Below are 6,531 nucleotides of genomic sequence, written 5' to 3'. Positions count from 1 at the left end.
TCTGGTTCAGCAGTGCATACATGCTAGGGATTCCAGCTCATTCCAAGCTCTTTCCAGGACTGTGTTGTTTGGAACTTTGTCCTGCTAGGTGATTATTTGGAATGTTGTCCTGCCAGGGTATTATTATTATTGTTATTATTGTTATTATTGCAGGGGAGGGCTGTTCTGTGTATTATCTAAAACACAATATTATACCTCTGAAAAATAATTGAACATATTTTCATCCCCACATCACTTTCCTAAAACAGTTGTTTTTAAGCTAATGCAACTTTTCTGTAAGGAGCAATTTGAGGACTTTAGCCTTTGGTTTCTTTGCTTACATTAATTCTAAAAACCATATGGTAGACAATTGAATTTATTACTGCTTTATTTATTTATTTTTAAAAGAGCTCTGTGTTTTACAAGCCAGAAGATGAACACCCTGGAGGTTGTTTAACAACTTTCTGTAAAGGCAAAGCTTAAGAGGAGCAGAAGTTTGATTTTGACTAGAATACTCAGCCATTGAAAGCTGTCTCATACAAACATGTTGTAATTTACAAAAAAAGCCATAAATATTCATAAAAACTGAAAGCAGATACAGTGATAGTTTCTTATCTGTGTTCCCGGCTGTATCTTTTCCTGAACAGCTTATGCTTCGTAATAAATTCCTGATGCAGTGCAAAGATACTCACACTATCCCTAACGTAACATTTTTCTTTGAAGGGCTGAAACCAAGAGGTGTCTCCAGGGCATCGTAAATCTTAGTTTTCATTTGGAATATAGGAACCATAAAGAGTATAAAACAATATTTAAGCCTCAGAGAAGACCAATTTTCAATACCAAATAAGATTGTTGTGACAGTAAAGAAATGAGCAGTTGAGAGTAGGAACTCTTCAATTCACAAAGGTTTTCTAGAAACAGAATAGCTAAGCGCAGAGCCCTGGGGACTGTACATGATAGAGCAGTGACCAGAAACCTGAATTGATCCTCAAGGAGTCATTCTTTTTTTTTCTTCCCCAGCTGTATGTGCCACAATAATGTTATAGAAAGTATATGACATTAACATTCTATATGTCAAAAATCAGATAAAAAACACACCCTGAATGATCTGTTGAAAGTATCAATTTCAGAAGTCACAAGATAAGTTGCTTTTCACACATAAAAAGCATTCAAATGTTTAAATAAGGTTAAATAAGTTGATAGAATTGGGTCATGGTTGTGGCTGGCAACCTTCAGTCTCGAAAGACTATGGTATAAGCCTACAGCACCTGGTACTCCCAGGCGGTCTCCCATCCAAGTACTAACCAGGCCTGACCCTGCTTAGCTTCCAAGACCAGACGAGATCAGGCATGTGCAGGGTAACAGCAGTAGAAAAAATTCAACTGTGTAATTGCAAGCAGCATCTTAGTACTTTCAAAAGCCATTACAGCATAGCAGGGATCTGTTGAGACATCCAGTCCTATGAAAGGCTTTTTAAACAAATCCACTTGTTAAAAGTGCACAAAAAGTCAAGAGAAGCTGAATAAATAAATCTCCAGATTCTTCAGATCCCACATCTCTACAGTACTGTAGTCTGTTTTGTGGAGAAGCCCTTGGGTTTTTCCAGGCACAACTGCGGACAAACTTCAAACCATCAAAGGAAAACCTGGGAAAAAAAAATCCCTTTTAGAAGATAAGAAATATGCTTATGTTTGTTTAAAGTGTAAGGATATGACTTGTGTCAGTGAAGAGAATACTTCAGATAATACAGTAAAAGAAAGAGAATATAGTGGTCTTTGTTGCTAGTAACTGCAATCACAAATCATGTATTTGGCTTAGTTGAACACTGTTGAATTCCTCCCCCTCCCCCCACTCACTACAGCCCAATCCTGAGCTGCCTGGCGTACGGGGCTGCAGCAGCGCTGGAAATAGCTGCCACCGCATCCTGCACCCTCCGGGCAGCCGCTGCCAGCTCCTCAGGAGAAGGGGACTTTTGTTCCCTTCCCCCGGGTAAACTGAGTAGCCCCACAATGAGGTGATTCTCTGCCAACCCAAAGGTTGGCGGAGAATCAAGAGCCTCCGTATCAGACGGTGAGCCCGACACAGAGGCTCTGGATCCAGTGGAGCTTCACCACATTCCCCTGGAATGTCTCCTCCCCACCCTCTCCCTGCTTCCCGCCTCCCCCTCCTCCTCCCAGCGTCCCCCCACGCCCCCACTTACCTCTCCACTGCTCGGAGGTCCACGCGACTGCCGAGCAGCAGAGCTCCAGTGGCTGCCTAGCATTGGCACTCACCCAGCGGTAGGCCTTGCAAACGTACCTTATGGCATATTTGCGACAGTGTACGCTGGCGGTAAGCCGGTGTGCACTGTTCAGGATTGGGCAGTAATGCGCTCTCTCTCTCTCTCTCTCTCTCTCTCTCTCTCTCTCTCTCACACACACACACACACACACACACACACACACACACACACACACACACACACACACACACAGTGCTACTGCTTCAGTAAAAATCAAGACTGCTTATCTTTATTCACATTAGAGCAGTTTGTAATGTAACAAATAATTGACAAGGTAGTGAGCACAAACCCAGTTCAAAACCAGGCCAAGAGCTAAATTGAGGCCTTCAACCTACTCCCTTGCGTTTTTGCTAATACTAAATTATTTATTTGCATTGATAAAAGCATCAACAGATTTTAAAAGACTCCTATAAATTGTCTTCAGGCTGTGTAAAAGTCTGATATTGATTCTAAATTTTGAAAACCGTGGGGAGCTGAAGCGAGGGACAGAAACTCTGAACTTCGCTTAGATCCAATATTGAAATAGTAAAGTTCAACTATTTAAAAGAAAACCCAGACAGCATTAAAATGAGATATCTGCATTAAAAGTGATACATCAGTGCCTGTGCCCTTGAAACAGGAGAAATAACTATGGGTGAACGGGATGCTGGGAGTTAATGTTACCTGTTAGAAATATTGCAAGTTTTTGAGATCACAAGCTTGCAAATGAAAATACAACATGAAAGGGATGTTGTTATCGAGCATGAAAAAGTAAGACAAAAATGTGCGGGACTCCTGCAAAATGCTCAGATGAGGGTGCAGAAGAAACCGATTCAGAGCCTCTCCTCAACTGTTAAGATAGAATATTACCCATATGATTCAGAAGGTGTCTGTAAAACGAGGACAGCAGCTGAATAGGAAATGGCACAAATGGTGACAAAAACAAGCCCAAAGGTTAAAATGCTAAAACAACTATGAAATTAAAACTGCCATGTATTGTTCAAAAGAACAGTAATTGAATTTATCTTCTGCCTTTTATTTTCTGCTATTGAGTAAGAGTTCATGGAAATAGCCAAAAGAATGCATTTTTTTAGTTTTATTTTGAAAAATGTTAAGGACATGCATTTCATGATCTCAATGTGCTTTTTTTTTGTATTGTATTGTATTGGCAACCTTCAGTCTTGAAAGACGATGGTATCGCACTCTGAAAGGTGGTTCTGGCACAGCGTCTAGTGTGGCTGAAAAGGCCAATCCGGGAGTGACAATCCCTTCCACACCGGGAGCAAGTGCAGTCTGTCCCTGGTTTGTCTCCCTGGCTATGGGCCTTCCTTCTTTGCCTCTTTGCCTCAGACTGTTGGCAAAGTGTCTCTTCAAATTGGAAAAGGCCATGCTGCACAGCCTGCCTCCAAGCTGGCCACTCAGAGGCTAGGGTTTTCCACTTGTTGAGGTCCATCCCTAAGGCCTTCAGATCCCTCTTGTAGATGTCCTTGTATCGCAGCTGTGGTCTACCTGTAGGGCACTTTCCTTGCACGAGTTCTCCATAGAGGAGATCCTTTGAGATCTGGCCATCATCCATTCTCACGACATGACCGAGCCAACGCAGGCATCTCTGTTTCAGCAGTGCATACATGCTAGGGATTCCAACATGTTCCAGGACTGTGTTGTTAGGAACTTTGTCCTGCCAGGTGATGCCGAGAATGCGCCGGAGGCAGCGCATGTGGAAAGTGTTCAGTTTCCTCTCCTGTTGTGAGCGGAGAGTCCATGACTCACTGCAGTACAGAAGTGTACTCAGGACGCAAGCTCTGTAGACCTGGATCTTGGTATGTTCCGTCAGCTTCTTGTTGGACCATACTCTCTTTGTGAGTCTGGAAAACATGGTAGCTGCTTTACCGATGCATTTGTTTAGCTCAGTATCGAGAGAAAGAGTGTTGGAGATCGTTGAGCCAAGGTACACAAAGTCATGGACAACCTCCAGTTCATGCGCAGAGATTGTAATGCAGGGAGGTGAGTCCACATCCTGGACCATGACCTGTGTTTTCTTTAGGCTGATCGTCAGTCCAAAATCTTGGCAGGCCTTGCTAAAGCGATCCATGAGCTGCTGGAGATCTTTGGCAGAGTGGGTAGTGACAGCTGCATCGTCGGCAGTCACGCAGACATTTCAGCTGGACTTTGGACTTTGCTCTCAGTCTGGAGAGGTTGAAGAGCTTTCCGTCTGATCTGGTCCTGAGATAGATGCCTTCTGTTGCAGTTCCAAAGGCCTGCTTCAGCAGGACAGCGAAGAAAATCCCAAACAAGGTTGGTGCAAGAACACAGCCCTGCTTCATGCCGCTTCGGATGTCAAAGGGGTCTGATGTGGAGCCATCGAAGACAACAGTGCCCTTCATGTCCTTGTGGAAGGATCTGATGATGCTGAGGAGCCTGGGTGGACATCCGATCTTGGGGAGAATCTTGAAGAGGCCGTCCCTGCTGACCAGGTCAAAAGCCTTTGTGAGATCTATGAAGGCTATAAAGAGTGGCTGTCGTTGTTCCCTGCATTTCTCCTGCAGTTGTCTAAGGGAGAATACCATATCAATGGTGGACCTGCTGGCTCGGAATCCGCACTGTGATTCTGGGTAAACTCTCTGCAAGTACCTGGAGCCTCTTTAGTGTAACTCGGGCAAACAACTTTCCTACAATGCTAAGGAGAGAGATGCCACGGTAGTTGTAGTTGTGCGACTGTATCACACAAAAAAGGAAGGAAGACCTCGCATTGATACCAGCAAGACCTGGGATCAGAGAAAAGTGGAGGAATTTGCACGAGCGCTTGAGGAATCTCCTCCTGGCCCGGTCGATGCAAACACATCCAACAGATGGGAACATTTCAGGAATGCCATTTACAACACCGCCTTGTCCATATTTGGCAAGAAGACCAACAAGATGGCAGACTGGTTTGAAGCCCACTCTGAGGAGTTGACACCAGTCATTGAGGAAAAGAGGAGAGCTCAAGCAGCACACAAGGCCTGTCCCAGTGAGCGCAACCTGCAGGCACTCCGAGCTGCTCGCAGCAAAGTCCAGCAGGCTGCCAGGAGATGTGCTAACGACTACTGGCTTCAGCTCTGCTCCCAGATACAGATAGCAGCTGACACAGGCAACATCAAGGGGATGTATGATGGTATCAAGCAGGCCCTAGGTCCAACACAGAAGAAAATTGCCCCTCTGAAGTCTGCCACAGGCGAGGTCATCCAGGATCGGGCGCAGCAGATGGAACACTGGGTGCAGCACTACTCTGACCTATATTCCATAGAAAATGTAGTCACCGAAGAAGTGCTGAACAACATTGAGTGCCTGCCTTTGCTGGAGGAGCTTGACAGTGAACCAACCCTAGAAGAACTTCACGTGGCCCTGGACTCCCTTGCCTTTGGCAAGGCACCTGGGAAAGACAGCATCCCTGCTGAAGTCCTAAAGTGCTGCAAAGAGATCATCGCTACTGAGCTGCATGAAATCCTCTGTCTCTGCTGGAGAGAAGGTGAAGCACCTCAAGACATTAGGGATGCAAACATCATCACGCCGTACAAGAACAAAGGTGACAGGGGTGACTGCAACAACTACCATGGCATCTCTTCCCTTAGCGTTGTAGGAAAGTTGTTCAATGTGCTGCTCAAACAGATATACCCCAATTCGGAGCCTTGCACACATCGCAGTGGGCACATGGAGATCCTGTATCAGCTTCTCCAAATACTTCAAGGAAGAGGGCAGGTTTACATTCACATCTTTTCAGTTCAAGGAACTATGCACCAAAACCTATGCAGTGTGTGCCAGCACACCATGGGAGAGGAGGGTGAGGGTGGGGAAAAGGCATGCTGAGGGGAGGGGCAGGAGGGAGACGGGAACAGTGAAGCTTTGCTGCACCAGATCCTGAGCCTCTGTGTCAGGCTGCCCACCCGACATTGATGCTCAATTCTATGCAGACCCTTGAGTTGCCCTAGAATTGTAGAATTGCTGGGCTATTCGCCTTGCCCGGGGGAAGGGGACAAAAGCCCCCTTCTCCTGAAGAGGAAGCAGCAGCTGCCTGGGGCATGCTGGATGCAGCGGCAGCCATTTTCAGCGCTGCTGCAGTCCCACATGCTGGGCAGCTCAGGATTGGGCTGTATGTCATCAATTGACACAAATGGAAAGTCCTCACAAGGGTAGGGTGGACACATCAGTGTGCTCACTGGAGCTTTGTTTCCTGGAAGCTAGTGCTGGGTTGAAGAGACAGAACTGATTATTCCATGTCAAATTATATGGCTAATTAGATTGTGAAGATGTTGGAG

The 6,531-nt window shown here is 45.6% G+C and overlaps 1 pseudogene; it reads right to left on the bottom strand.

Moving 5' to 3' along the window:
- Positions 1–1,235: 1,235 nt before the first annotated feature.
- Positions 1,236–1,352, bottom strand: LOC136656431 (5S ribosomal RNA; annotated as a pseudogene).
- Between the last annotated feature and the right edge of the window lie 5,179 nt (positions 1,353–6,531).

Source organism: Tiliqua scincoides, chromosome 6, assembly GCF_035046505.1.
Source record: "Tiliqua scincoides isolate rTilSci1 chromosome 6, rTilSci1.hap2, whole genome shotgun sequence".
Taxonomy (NCBI): Eukaryota; Metazoa; Chordata; class Lepidosauria; order Squamata; family Scincidae; genus Tiliqua; species Tiliqua scincoides.
The sequence above is the reverse complement of the archived record's forward strand: the minus strand, read 5'-3'. Positions and strand labels throughout refer to the sequence as shown.